The sequence below is a fragment of the Phocoena phocoena genome, chromosome 13 (assembly GCF_963924675.1).
Source record: "Phocoena phocoena chromosome 13, mPhoPho1.1, whole genome shotgun sequence".
Lineage (NCBI taxonomy): Eukaryota > Metazoa > Chordata > Mammalia > Artiodactyla > Phocoenidae > Phocoena > Phocoena phocoena.
In genome coordinates this window covers 84625356-84639974 of record NC_089231.1, presented here as the reverse complement: position 1 = coordinate 84639974, position 14619 = coordinate 84625356, and positions in this window count along the sequence as shown.

Sequence of the window (14619 nt, the reverse complement as noted above, 5' to 3'; positions counted from 1 at the left end):
CAGCAGCTTTATTTGTAACAGGCTGAATCTGGAAACTACCCAAATGTCCATCAGCAGGTGGGTGGATAAACCACCGGCGGTGTGTCCACACAATGAAGGCCTTAGCCAGTGATCCAGATGAGCTGGAGGCACACGGCGCGGATGAGTGTCCGATTCACGAGGCGTAGGGAGAGAAGCGGATGCAAAACCACCACGTGGCTCCATTCATGGGCAATTCTAGAGCGGATGAGACCTGGCTTAGGTGATGGAGGTCAGCCTAGCGGTCATCTCTGGGGGGATTAAGCGGAAGAGGCTGGACTTTCTCTGCGGGGGTGGGGGACAGGATGTTCTAGATCTTGACTGGGATGTTAGCGATCCAGGTGTAGACGAGTGTCAAACGCAGATCTGTGCATTTCATTACATGTAGATCACGCGTCACCTTTTAAAAAGCTCCTTTCGAGATTTAATCCGGAGGAAGCTGCTGAGGCTGAAGCTGTGCCCCCAGGGCGCGCCTCCTCCGCCTAGATTGATCCTTTGCTCACAGCTCCGTGCGGGGGTTTGGAGGCAGCAGGTGAAGCTCTGGGCCCGTGGAATCGCCCCACCTCCAGCTGCCACCTCCTGGCCCTCGCTCTCCTCCCAGGCTCTTATTCCACTGCTGTGGGGATGCCCTGAACAGACTGTGGGCAGGAAGCAGGTTCGAATCCTGAGCGGGGTCTGCTCCCTGCTGCCCTGAGGCCCTTGGCACCCCCTCCCCTTCCAGTCTAGGATTTGAGTCCCTGGACCAGGGAAGGGCAGATTTAGCCTGTTTTCCCAGCCCTGAGCCCGCAGCGGGGTGCTCTGTGAAATGACACCTATAGAGATGCTAAATCTTAAAATCCTTTCAGATTGCCACCCTCGGTGAGTCCAGCCTCCTCAGTTCAAACCAAAAGGCTGAGCTATTTTACTATGTTTTCACTCCTCTAAAAACTAAAATCCGAGTAAGGTCTATGCCAGAGTTCATAGCATCTTACTTGTGTGGATTCCCTACACTGACACGTGCTCTTGGTGTCAGAGGTCAGCACTGGGGGAAGCTGGGTGAAGGGTACATGGGATTCAGGAGAGCAGGCAGGACTCTGTACTTTTTTTTTTTTTTTTAGCCACTTCTTGTGAGTCTTAACCTATGCTAAAATTAAAAGTCATAATAAAATGAAAAAACAAACAGTAACAGCAGAATCTCTGGGCTCCTGCCATGCAGGTTGTCCAAGGAAGGAATCTTTTATCAGTGTGTGTGCTTGCATGTCTGTCTGTCTGCCCAGGGGGGTGTGCTTCTCCATGCTTTCCTCTGTGTGAAAGCATCAATATTTTGGGCATATGTGTACTGCAGGATTTTCGTGCACGGGCTCCCAGACTGCCTGGTTTTGAATCTCATATCTACGGCTTACTATCTATGTGTTCTTGGGCAAGTTACTTAACCTTTCTGTGCCTCAGTTTCCTCATCTGTAAAATGGGCGCTCACAGTGCCTGCCTCCTTGGTCTGTAGTGGGGATGAATCGACTTCTAATAATTGTAAGTGCCTGGCACTTGGTGGGCACTCACACGGCATGTACGGTCACCTTTGAAGCACGATGCTAGCTTGCGATCAGTCCCCTGGGAGCTGAGCATGACTTGGTGGTGTCCTGTGTCCCCTACTTCATTCGAATCTTCAGGGAACGTTCATAATGAGAGCGCCTTACGTGCCTGGTGTTAAATTCCCAGAGTCGTGAGCACAGCGCCTACAGAATTACCCAGAGCCCAGCCCACCACACCCTTCTCTGTCTATACTGTGAAGAGACCTCCATGAAGTGTGTGGTTAGGGGGACAGAAGAGTCAATGGTGATTTGCAACCTCTTGAAAGCCCCCAAGCCCCTTCCTATAGGTTTGACTAAATGTGCCCACTTTCCCTCCGCCACAAAAGTTTCACAGGCCTCTATTTCTTAAAATGAAAATTATTTTGTTTTCAAGCCACCTGAGATAAAGAAGCAGGCAGGGGATGGGGTGGGGTGAGGGGAGCTGTCACCACAGAATTAAGGGGAGACTCACTGTTCTGGGGGCCCCAGTTAAGCAAGTTCGACCCCTTGTAGCAGAACCCAAGCCCCCTGCCCTAGCTGGCAACCTCAGCCCTGCCTGCGAGGAAAGACCCATCTCAGTGCTCAGAGCTGGATCCACAGTTGTTCCCGGCTTTGGTCCTGCCTGTTCTCCTGAGCCATCAGGCTGTGATTCCAGTCTTATGGGGGCGGGGGTAGGGTGAGACTTGGCCCTGGAAGGGCCTCCATCTCCCCTCTCCACGGTGGCTCCCGGTACAAAGCTCCCTTTGATTCTCCACAGCCTGGTTTTCTGGTTTTTTAACAGGAGGTGGGGATTTTTTTTTTCTCCTCTGGCAGCGTGGTGCTGAAATGTTTACACTCGAGGGGTAGAGGAAAGGGGCTCTGCTCTCCTTCAGTGCCTTCAGACATTCCCGGGAGGAAATGAAGTAAAGGGAGATCAGAAAAGTCTGCCTCTGTTCAGAGCCTGGCGGGAAAAGCACGCCGTGAACAGCGCGCTCTCACTTGGTCTCCATAGGTCTGCGGGAAAAGCACGCCGTGAACAGCGCGCTCTCACTTGGTCTCCATAGGTCTGCGGGAAAAGCACGCCGTGAACAGCGCGCTCTCACTTGGTCTCCATAGGTCTGTGGTGAATCTACCCACTGATGTAGGGACCAGAAAGGGACAGGGACCAGGAGAAGACACAGCAGCCTGACAGCAAGGCTCGCATGCCAGCGCCTCCACCTACTGGCTGACTCTGGGCCTCAGTGCTCTCATCTGTGAAATGGGAGCAATGACAGTACCTACCGTGAGGGCTGCTGAGAGGTTAAATGTGTTCACTGTACCCCGTGAACAGCAGCCACACAGGGAGGGCTCAATGAAGCATCACTTTGTGTGTGAGAACGGGCACTACTTGGGTAGATTTTACATTTTCTCAACTGAATATTGGGAAGAAAAACATTAGAAGGGGAGGGACAGAAGTAAGAAAGTAGAGAGCGAAGGAGGGAGGGAGGAAGGGGGAAGGGGTCCTTCCCATGCAGATGCCCATCAAAGGGGTGCCTGGGGCAGGGGTTGGGGGGGTGGAGGGCTGATAGAATGTCCGTCACAACTACACACTGTCCACCCAGCTTCCTTGAGGGCCGTCCCCAGTGTGGAGAGGTGAGTTCCATACACCAAGAGCAGAAAGGTCACTTTTCTTCCCATTTAAAAAAATTGTCATAAAATACACGACATAAAATCTACCTTGTAAATCCTTTCTAGGTGTACAGTTCAGTGGCATTCACACATCCATCTGTCGTGTAACCATCACCACCGTCTATTTCCTTTTGTCACCATTGCAAACAGAAACTCTGTCCCCATTAAGCAATAACTCCCCATCTTCCCCTCCCCCAGCCCTCGGCAACCTCTAATCTACTTTCTGTCTCTATGAATTTACATATTTGGGGTATTTTATGTAAATAGAATCACACAGTGTTTGTCCTTTAGGGTCTGCCTTCTTTCACAGGACATGATGTTTTCAAGGTTCATCCGTATTGTAGCACGTGTCAGGGCTTCAGCCCTTTTTATGGCTGAATCATATTCCACTGCATGCACGGACCACATTTTGTTTATCCATCCATCCGTCAAGGGACATGTGGGTTGTTTCCACTTTTTGGCTGCTGTGAAAGGAAGGCTGTACCACTGAACACTTCAGCGTTCTCGAATCCCCAAATGGTGTGTTGGCTGGTTTCCTACAATGCACACAAGGATGAATTTATTTCTGATCCCCAGAGAAAGCTGCCTCTTCATGAATAAGCATGACATGCCTGGGACAGGACGAGAGCCAACAGCTTGGGGAAAACAGGAGTGAACCATGAAGACAGGTGTCAGGGAGAAAACAAGGCGTGTTGGGGAGTTTGGGGCCTGGGGCTGCCTCGGAGACGTTTATATTCTGAATTCCAAATGCCTGGAATGATTTCTGAATATCAGCTCCTTGGAGAGAGGGAAAGAGAGGTCTCTGAGTAAAAGACTTGAAAAATATTTAGCTCACTGTCAGAACGGAGGACCAGGGAATTGTGCTGGGGTGGGAGGGTCGGGGAGGGTGAGGGAAAGGAAAGGATGGAGATCAAATTTCAGGCTGGTTTCAGCTTTATCTTCTCAGCAGTGCGACCCAAAGCTGGGTTATTTGGTGCTAAGAGATTTTATCAATATGGAGGGACCGACCTGAGGCTTTGCCCTTGAAAAGTCTCCCTCCTCTGAAGAATTCATTGCCTCGTCTGCTTTACTTGCTTTGTGTCCCTCCATCTCTCCCAATCCTGTTCTCTCTTCTGCATTTTTCCCCTCACATTTCTTTTTCTTTTTCTTTTTCTTTTTTTTTTTTTTTTGCGGTACGCAGGCCTCTCACTGTTGTGGCCTCTCCTGTTGCGGAGCACAGGCTCCGGACGCGCAGGCTCAGCGGCCATGGCTCACGGGCCCAGCCGCTCCGCGGCACGTGGGATCTTCCCGGACCTGGGCCCGAACTCGTGTCCCGTGCATCGGCAGGCGGACTCTCAACCACCGCGCCACCAGGGAAGCCCCCTCACATTTTTGTCCCGCTGCATTTCTAACCTCACCGTGTCACTTTGCTGAGGTGTGTCCCTTGTATACGGCATATTGTATTACAGTCTTTGTGTGGCTGAACCAACTTGTATTTATTTTTACAGCAAATACACACTATCTCCCTTCTCTCCTCTTGTTTTAGGTTCTGTTTCAGTCAGCCTTGCAATTTCTACTCTTTAATACCCTTTATCTACGGATACTACTGCCTTCTTTTTCCCTCTAGTGATGTGAAAGATGTCAAACGGTTTTGGTTACACTAATGTCAGCCTTTAAATAAAGAGGATTCAAGTCTCTCTGTAATTATCAAGATCAGGAATGAAACGGTCTCTGTAAAACGAGACGAAGAACATTAAACTAGTTTCCACTTTCTGCTGTCAGTTCCCAGCTTTTGTCTGTATGTAAACTGTGATTTTAGAATATTATTTCTATTTTCAAACATAATGAGATTTTCTTTCAATGACCATTTTTGACCAACATATGTGATTTTGTTGGCGGCCGTACTTTTGCCAGTTACTTAGATCCTGTCATCCATCTCTACTGACATCCTCTTATCTGTTTATCTTTTCCTTCTGCAATCTGGGCAAACCCTTGTTCATTCTCTGTCTCAGATGCTGTCTCTCCTTTGATTTCTCCAAAACACTGGTTTTTATTTAAATTTTTTTCTATTTTTGGCCCCCTCTCCGCTCTCGGGATCTTAGTTCCCCAACCAGGGATTGAACCCAGGCCACAGCTGTGAAAGCACTGAGTCCTAACCACCGGACTGCCAGGGAAGTCCCGCCAAAACACTGTTTTAAATAGTCATCGTAGTTTCCCTTTACTTAAAACATCCCCTTCTCTTACCCAGATCATTTTTTGTCATTTTGGTTTGTTGTCTTGCTTTTTATCTCTTCTCGTCAAGACTGTGGTCCTGTGAGTTATGCTAGAGGTTGGATTTTTTTCCTGTAGGCCAGTGGCTCCAAAGGCCTCTGAGGACGAGAAGGACACAAGTGATTTGTGTTTTACAAAGCACTGGGGCTGCAGTGGTGATGCACACTTCAAGGAGAGGAGAGGTAGCTGGCGGGGGAGCGGGACCAGCTAGGAGGCTGCTGAAGGGAAGGACATTTTTTTCTGCCCCTACGTGATTTTGCCAGAAAAATCACACCCGCTCCCAAACCCCTGTAGAGTTATCCTTTGTTTTTTTTTGTTTTTTTGCAGTACGCGGGCCTCTCACTGTTGTGGCCTCTCCCGTTGCGGAGCACAGGCTCCGGATGCGCAGGCTCAGCGGCCATGGCTCACGGGCCCAGCCGCTCCGCGGCATGTGGGATCTTCCCGGACCGGGGCACGAACCTGTGTCCCCTGCGTCGGCAGGCGGACTCTCAACCACTGCGCCTCCAGGGAAGCCCTTTACTTGGTTTTTGACCTCTTATTATTCCTTACTGGCTTACAAGTCAAAATGCCTTGTTTCCATATTTTATCCGCCATTTTTAGCTGTTTGTATCTGAATGCTCTTCTGAGGACGTTGACCGCACGTTGGAAATGAAAGACTCTGTGCCCTAGTTTTCAGCTTTAAAACATTCACATCATTTTTCTGTGCTTTTCATATGCACAGAGCGATATGGTCCTGGAAGAAGTTCATTTTGATTGTGTGCCAATGACTTTTTTTCCACTTAATTTTTATTTGGCCTCTCTCTTTTTATTATTTAGTTATTTTTGCGGTACGTGGGCCTCTCACTGTTGTGGCCTCTCCCATTGCGGAGCACAGGCTCCGGACGCGCAGGCTCAGCGGCCATGGCTCACGGGCCCAGCCGCTCCGCGGCACGGGGGATCTTCCCGGACCGGGGCACGAACCCGCGTCCCCCGCATCGGCAGGCGGACTCTCAACCACCGCGCCTCCAGGGAAGCCCCATCCTTTGTTATTTTTAAGTCTTAGTGCGTTAGTACAATTATCATCTGATAAACGTTTATCACCTTGTTTCATTTTTCAACATGAAGTCCCAGGCAAAAATCCCCCTCCTCTGCTCTTCTCTATTAAATTTGGTTCCTGGCTTAAGGAGATGACTTCAAGCAACTTTTACTGATACTGGTTTTCTTCGGCTAACAAGAAACTGACAACAACCATAATAGTAGCTGAACTTTTTGAGCACTTTTTACGTGTAAAGCATGATTCCAAGTGCTCGACCTGTATCAATTCATTTAAACCTCAAAACAATCCTATGAGGCTAAGGTTACACCCATTTCACAGATGGGGAGATAGAGTCACCAAAAGGTCACACAGCTTGAAAGCTGCAGAGCTGGGATTCCAAGCTCAGCAGCCCCTGTTCTTAACCAAGAGAACAAACTGTACAGACTAAATGCCCAACAGATATTAACTCTACATCATGTTTAATGTGTTGCTGTGGGTCCTCCCCTCACCCCCAATACCACCTCCTGGCAACGGTCCCGTGGGTGCCTCTGAAGGAAGGTTGCCAGATAATACAGGACGCCCGGTTCAATTTGGATTTCAGATAATCAATGAATACTTTTTTAGTTTAAGTGGGTCCCGACTTGTGGACATTTGGGTTGTTTCCAGTGTGGCACTATTAGGCGTAAAGGTGTAAGCCTTTGTGTGGATATGTTTCCATTTCTCTTGGGTGAACGCCTACCAGCGGGACTGCATCCCGACCAGCTGAGAACAGGCGTTCCAGCTGCTCACATCTTTTTAACATTAATCGCTCTAGTGGCTGAGAAATGGTGGCACCTTTGACTTCTGCCCCACCTACCTCCTTCCCCTGCCTCCCAGCCCCACTCAGTACTTCAGCAATTTGATAGCTGGATTCTTTGGGTCTCACGTCCACCCAAACACAGCCCATCAGGAACAAATACAGAGGGTTAGAGGGCAACCTGGGCTGCTCAGCGGAGGAAACATTAGCGCGTCCGCTCTCGAGATGAAGGATGTGCAGAAAGAAAGACCTAGACCTTTTTATTTTATGCCGGTGCTCAGGGAGCTGGATTCTCCTGGGAGGTAAGCTCTGGAATGAGCCCAAAGCGATGCAGCTTGAGTGTGTGTCAGACACTGGTCTGTGTCGAAGGGGAAAGAGGATGCAGAGAAAAACGCAAACTCAAGTGTGAGGGGCACACTCCCTGCTGGCCCTGGTGCTGCCCAGCCTCTCCCCAGTCACTGGGGCCCCTCTGTTCTCTTCCAACGATAATGAAGCTGGTGTTTACTGAGCACCTGTTTACAGCCCGGTGCTCTGCTCAGGGCTTCAAGTCCGAGATCTCACTTAATCCTCTTCGGCCCCTGAGATGGGTACTATTATTGTCCCAACATACAGAGGAGGGGAATGGAGGCATGGCGTACCGTAAATGCCCAAGGTTATACTTGGCCAAGGTCATCCTGCCAGGGCGGGGCATTCTGTCTCAAATCTCCTTTCTTAGCCATTTCCATGCTCTGCGTGTCCACCTCACCTTCCTGTCTAGGGACCCCAACCTCTCCTGCCTCTTACCTCGATGGAGGTCGTGGCACCAGTTCAACCCGTTATGGAGGCAAAGCTTTTGTCCCAGAGCTGATGTGACAGTTCCAGCATGATCAATATTTTGCCTGAGATAGGTCACCGGGGGCGAGAACCCAGGGTCTCAGGGTCTGTGCCTGCGAGGACGGGGCCTCCGAGAGTCGAGGTTCCTCACGTCACCCACCTGGGAAGATAGGACCACAGAGGCAGATTTTCAGTAAGATGAGGGTTGACTTTGCTGTCTACCAAACTGGGCAACAGAAGCAGGATGGAGGGCCAGCATTCAGAGATGTGCGCTAGAGACCAATCAATGTCCTAGGGAAATGCTGGCATTCCTGTGGATCGCTCTGGCTGACCACGAAGAAGCCAGTGAAAGATGGGAGCAGAGACGGGGCCGGTTAAAAGTGAGATCGTTCCTGCCTACATCCACTCTCTAACCCCCTAGTTTTCCACACTTGTGGGGCCTTATTTCTGTTCTTGGAAACATTCCAGAATCCCCCCAAGCTGGGTCAGTGCACCACGTGATGCCTCCTGCCTTAATTTGCTCTCCAAGGAGACCCAGTTATAGCCACACTTTCCTCCCTGGTCCCTTTCTCAGGTGCTTTAGCTGCTCGGTCAGTAACTTACTCCACAGTACCTAGTTGTGTTGTTTATAAAGGCCAGCCTGCTCGGGGATCTCTATCCATTGGTTCACCATGAAGCCTTTTACAAGAGAACTGGAAAGAATTTCTTGGAGGGAAAAGGGGTGGGGTCAGAGTCATAGTAAATTTAAGTTGAGGTCCCTCCCCCAGCCCCCTCTCCTTTTCTTCATTCCTTAGGCCATTAAAAGCACTAAAGACTGCATGTTTCTGAGCAGTCTTTCTTAGTTATGGGCCCAGGGCCAAGGGGCGTGCTGCAGATTTTCCCTTATAAATTACTGTATTTTAACATAGACAGTGAACTGAACACGGTGGAGCTGCCGCGCTCGCTGGGTCTTCCACGCAGCGTTTGTAACTTAAGATTTTATAAAGGGTTGGAGCAAATTCTTAGTTAATAAGGGTTGGAATGCAGCAGAAACTACTCAAACTGCAGGCAAAATGGCAACTCGGCAGCCGGAAAAGAAATGAACATCAGGTTCTCAATCCTGTTATCTTTTCTTTTTTTTCTTTTCCCTATAGGCTGTTACAAGATCCTGAATATAGTTCCCTGTGCTATACAGCAAGTCCCTGTATTTTATCTCTTCTATATACAGTCGTTTGCATCTGCTAATTCCAAACTCCTAATTTATCCCTCTCCCACCCCGCTTTCCCCTTTGGTAACCGTAAATTTGTTTTCTATGCCTGTGGGTCTGTTCCTGTTTCATAAATAAATTCACTTGTGTCAGGTTTTAGATTCCACATATAAGTGATATCATATGGTATTTGTCTTTCTCTGTCTGACTTACTTCACTTAGTACGATCATCTCTAGATCTACCCGTGTTGCTGCAAATGGCATTATTTCATTCTTTTTTAGGGCTGAGTAGTATTCCACTGTATGTGTATGTATATATACACCATATCTTCTTTATCCATTCATCTGTTCATGAACACTTTCTTTATCCCTGTCCAAACTACATATTTAACCCACATTTGCCTCAGTGTTTTCCTTGATCATGTTAAAAAAACCCAAACACCTCAACCCTATAAAGTAGGAAGCAACCCTATGAAGCACTATGTCTTGATGGTCAAAATGTGGTTCTGAGGACAAACCCTTCAGCTTCACAATCTCTTCTCTGTAGTCTATTAGCTTTAAGACTTCAGGTGTGTTACTAAGAAGACTCAGTGTCACCAGCTGTAGAATCAGTTGATTTGGTTATAGAAGCCTGAACTAAGACGGCAGTTTTTCTTAAACTTGTCATCATGACTCACATTTAGGAACCTCTATATCTCAAACCAGGCGGCACACACACACACACACACACACTCACATACACACACATTTCTGATGTAAAAGTTTCATGAATCCATGCTTAGTCTTACTCTGTGTGATGTACTCTAATCCTTTGTTTCCTCGTCCCCTTTCTTCATGGCACAGCGGACTTGGGCTCACTAACTTGATTTCAATCCTCTTTAATGGGCACCACCCTCATTTTGAAAAAATAACTGCCCTAGAGAAACTAGGAGATGCGGATAAGAGTACTCCTAGCAGCTTTGTTCGTGATAGGAAAACAAACCAAAGCACTGTGAACCAAACCAGGGAACAGCTTAAGTATCCACCAACAGGAGGATCGATAAATACCTGATACTACATTCAAACAAGGGGCTATCGTACTTAGTGAAAATGAATGAACTAACGTAACATGTATCAACGTGGATGAACTTACAAAGACAATACTGAGTCAAAGACACAAGTCATGGAAGAACAGATACAGTGCTATATATATATGAGCATATATATGTACATATTGTATATGTATATATATAATAATATGTATATATATATGCTTAAACACATACAATGTATAGTGTTTAAGGAGATGTTCATCCATATGTAGAAATGTTTAAAAAAATGCATAGGATTAACTAACACCAATTTCAGGATAATTGTTAACTCTGGTGAGACACCAGGATTTCAGTTGTTTGTTTGGTGATGTTTTCTTTCTTAAGCCAGTGGCAGGCATGTGGCTTTTGTTATATTCATCTTGAAATCTTCTTGATCATCTCTAGTTTTAATTTTTTCAAAAATCAAATGAAAGATAACAGGATTGAGAAGCAACCTAAGTGTCCATTGACAGATGAATGGATAAAGAAGATGTGCTATATATATATACAAGGGAATACTACTCAGCCATAAAAAATGAAATATTGCCATTTGTAGCAACATGGATGGATCTAGAGTTCATCATACTAAGTCAGACAAAGACAAATATCATATGATAGCACTTATACGTGGAATCTAAAAAATAATACAAATGAATCTATTTACGAAACAGAAACAGACTCACAGACATAGAAAACAAACTTATGGTTACCAAACAGGAAAGGGAGGGAGGAGGCATAAATTAGGAGTTTGGGATTAACAGATACACACTGCTATATATAAAAATAAGGATTAACTGTATAGCACAGGGACCTATATTCAATAACCTATAATGGAGAATAATCTGAAAAAATATATCTGTATAACTGAGTCACTTTGCTGTATACCTGAAATTAACACAATATCGTAAATCAACTATACTTCAATAAAAAAATTAAAAATAAAAGAAAGTTCCTTCTTCCCTGGAAAGTTGTAGTGCGTTGTGAGGAAATGCAGATCCATTGTTTGTCTACATTTACCCAACAAACAAACAAACAAAAAAGGAAAGTAAGTCCGTTAGAAAAAGAACATAAAATGCATCCCAAGAAATGCCTTTTTTAAAAAAAAATTAATTTATTAATTTATTTATTTTTGGCTGCATTGGGTCTTCGTTGCTGCATGCAGTCTTTCTCTAGTTGTGGCGAGCGGGGGCTACTTTGTTGTGGTGTGCAGGCTTCTCATTGTGGGAGCTTCTCTTGTTGCAGAGCACGGGCTCTAGGTGCATGGGCTTCCGTAGTTGTGGCATGCGGGCTCAGTAGTTGTGGCTCACAGCTCTAGAGCACAGGCTCAGTAGTTGTGGCGCAACGGGCTTAGTTGCTCCGCAGCATGTGGGATCTTCCCCGACCAGGGCTCGAACCCGTGTCACCTACATTGGCAGGCGGATTCTTAATCATTGAGCGACTAGGGAAGTCCCAAGAAATGCCTTTTTAAAGATTCACCTTTGAACATCAACATCATAACTCCTGTATTAGTTTCCTAGCGCTGCCACAATGACACACTAGGTGGTTTAAATAACAGAAATTTATCGTCTCACGGTTCTGCAGGCTAGAGGTCCGGGATCAAGGTGTTGGCAGGGCCCTGCTCCCACTGGAGGTGCCAGGCTCCTGTCCTGGCTTCTGGTAGTTCCTGGGCTTGTGGCAACTAACTTCAGCCTTCACAGGGCCATCTCCCTGTTTGCATGTCTGTGTCCAAATTCCCCTGTTTATAAGGACACCAGTCATATTGGATTAGCACCGCCCTACTCCAGTATAACTTCACCTTGACTAATTGCATCTGTAAAGACCGTACTTCCAAATCAGGTCCTATTCTGAGGTGCTGGGGGTTAGGACTTCAACCTACGAATCTGGGGAGTGGGACACAGTTAACCCATCACAACTTCTCTTTACTATAGAATGATATAGTGTCGACTTCAACCAGTTTTTCCAACTTATCCTTGTTGAGTGCCAGCGGGCCATGGAAACTGAGATGAATTCATTACTTACAATTCTCTATGGTGCTAAGTTCCCAAGTTCCTATTCTCTGTCCGATTCCCCTGTAATATGTGTGTGCAGACAGGCCTACCCATGCATGCACACACATGCATATATGCACACACTCACACACCCGTACCCACACAAGGTTAAAAAGCCCGTGGAGTTACGAATAAGGTTAAAGTGAGGGGGAAAAAGCATAATCTGGAAAAACTGACTTTGGATTTTAACCAATCCCCCAGTGTTTGAAAAATAGTGTGAGGATTTCAGGGAGTCCAGAGCGGCCCCCGAGGCCCGGGACCTTGCCTCTCGGTTTTGCTCCAGTTCTCTAGCACAAGGGCCCAGTGTGGGTGGGTGGGATGTCTGGGGCAAAGACACAGATACTATTATTCTGGGCTTCTCCTCGTGCTGGCAGCCACAGCTCCCACCGCCCCCCAAAAAGCCAGACTGTAGGTTCAAACCAGAGGTGTAATTGATGGCCTGGAGTGGCAAAGATGCCCCAGCGCCCACAAAAAAATACCACTTTGTTTCTGCACTAGAGCAGGGCAGACCAGACGCCGACCACACCAGCAACTTCCCAGATCTCGGCTGGTCGAGGATCTGTTACCCACCCTCAGGTTAGGAAAGGTGCCCCGGGCGAGCGTTTGAAGAGCTGGGGGAAGAGCTCTAGACTTTTTCTCTCTTCAAAATTTTGCTTCAGCCGAGAACATTCATTTTTAACTCGTGTTTTTCCAGTTGGTGAAACAAAGTGGGGTTTTTGCCAAAGACCGACTCCAACTCTTTAGAATCTAAACTTTTAGAGATTAGGGACCCTATGTGAATTTTCTTTTTTGTTCACAGTATTCCTTGTAATTTTTTTTTTTTTTTGGACCAGGTGGAGGAAAATAACTGGCGTCTGCTAATACCCCTTGTGATGGCTGGAATCATTCTGAAGCATCGTTCATGCTTGTCTAACTCCTCTCTCGGCCCCAGTTGCCATCTGTCTACATCTGGCACAAACTCCTCACTTTGGTCTCCAAGGCGCCCTCACGGGGTTCCCGCAGATTCACCAAGTGTGAATTTCCATGCATCACCTTCCTTGGCAAGACTTTTCTTTCTCCTGGGTTCTCAGTCCGCCAGCCCCATGCTAGATGCGGCCCCGTCTCTGTCACGTCCCATGTCTCGTTCATTACCAGGTGGTGATCATTTTATTGCCTAATCTGTGCCTGCTTCTCATCCCTGTCTCCACCCGCTGACTTAGGCTCCTATTATGTCTCAATCACAGATGTTGAATCAGATGACATATGAGATTAGCTCACGGCTCCAACAACAATCTCAAAATCTAAGTGGTTTGACAGCAATGAAAATGTGTTGCTCACTCATGCTGACATAGGTTGGTCTTTGCTCTCGTGATCTAGGGGCCCAGATGCCTTCAGTATTGTGGCTCCATCCAGCGTCCTCCGTTGGATCTTCTGTGTTCAGCCGGGAGACTGGAAAGTGCTTGGAGCTTCTCTAGGGACGTTTTAGGGGCCAGGCCTGGAAGTGCTGGCATCATTCTTGCCCAGAACTAGTCACATGACCCCACTGATGGGGCAAAGGGTTCTGGGAAATGTAGTCTTGTTGGGGGGGGGGCACCCAGGAAGGAAAGGAGCACAGGGATATAGGGGCAGCTGGCAGTCTCTGTCACCAAGCCCTCAAATTCACCCTCCGCCACACAGAGTGACTCATAGAAGATGCCAGGATGGACAGCACATCCTTCAGGGACTCTCTTATCACTTGCTGGATGCTGAGCCAGCTTCTTAAAATGGCATCAAAGTCCCTCCAGACCCATATCCTGCCTCTTTGGTTTATGTCACAATATCCCCAACACCTCCCCACCCAAGAAGTGTCTCTCAGCCTCTCTTCTCTCACAGCACAAGTCCGGCCGCGCTCTGACCTGGCCCCCAGAACTCGGGTGGTCTTCACTGCCCCTTCACCCTCTCTCCCAGCGCACCCCACCTCCACCTCACTCACTCATTCGGGAGATCGTCTTAGAAGCTGATGGTGATTCTGCTTCTCTCTCCAGACGGAGAGCTCCTGCAAGGCAAGGATGGTGTTTAATCCTTGTGAGTTTCCCTGTCTACTGCTCAGCACCCAAAATGCTTAATAAATGTTGACGGAGTGAATGGAGACCAAGAAAGGGCCCCCTCCCCGTACAGGCAGGGGATATCCAAGGTGGGGCCAGCAGCACCTTCCAGGCCCCCATCCCCGCTGCAGCCTCCACTTCCCCGAGGCTCTGAGATTCAACTTGC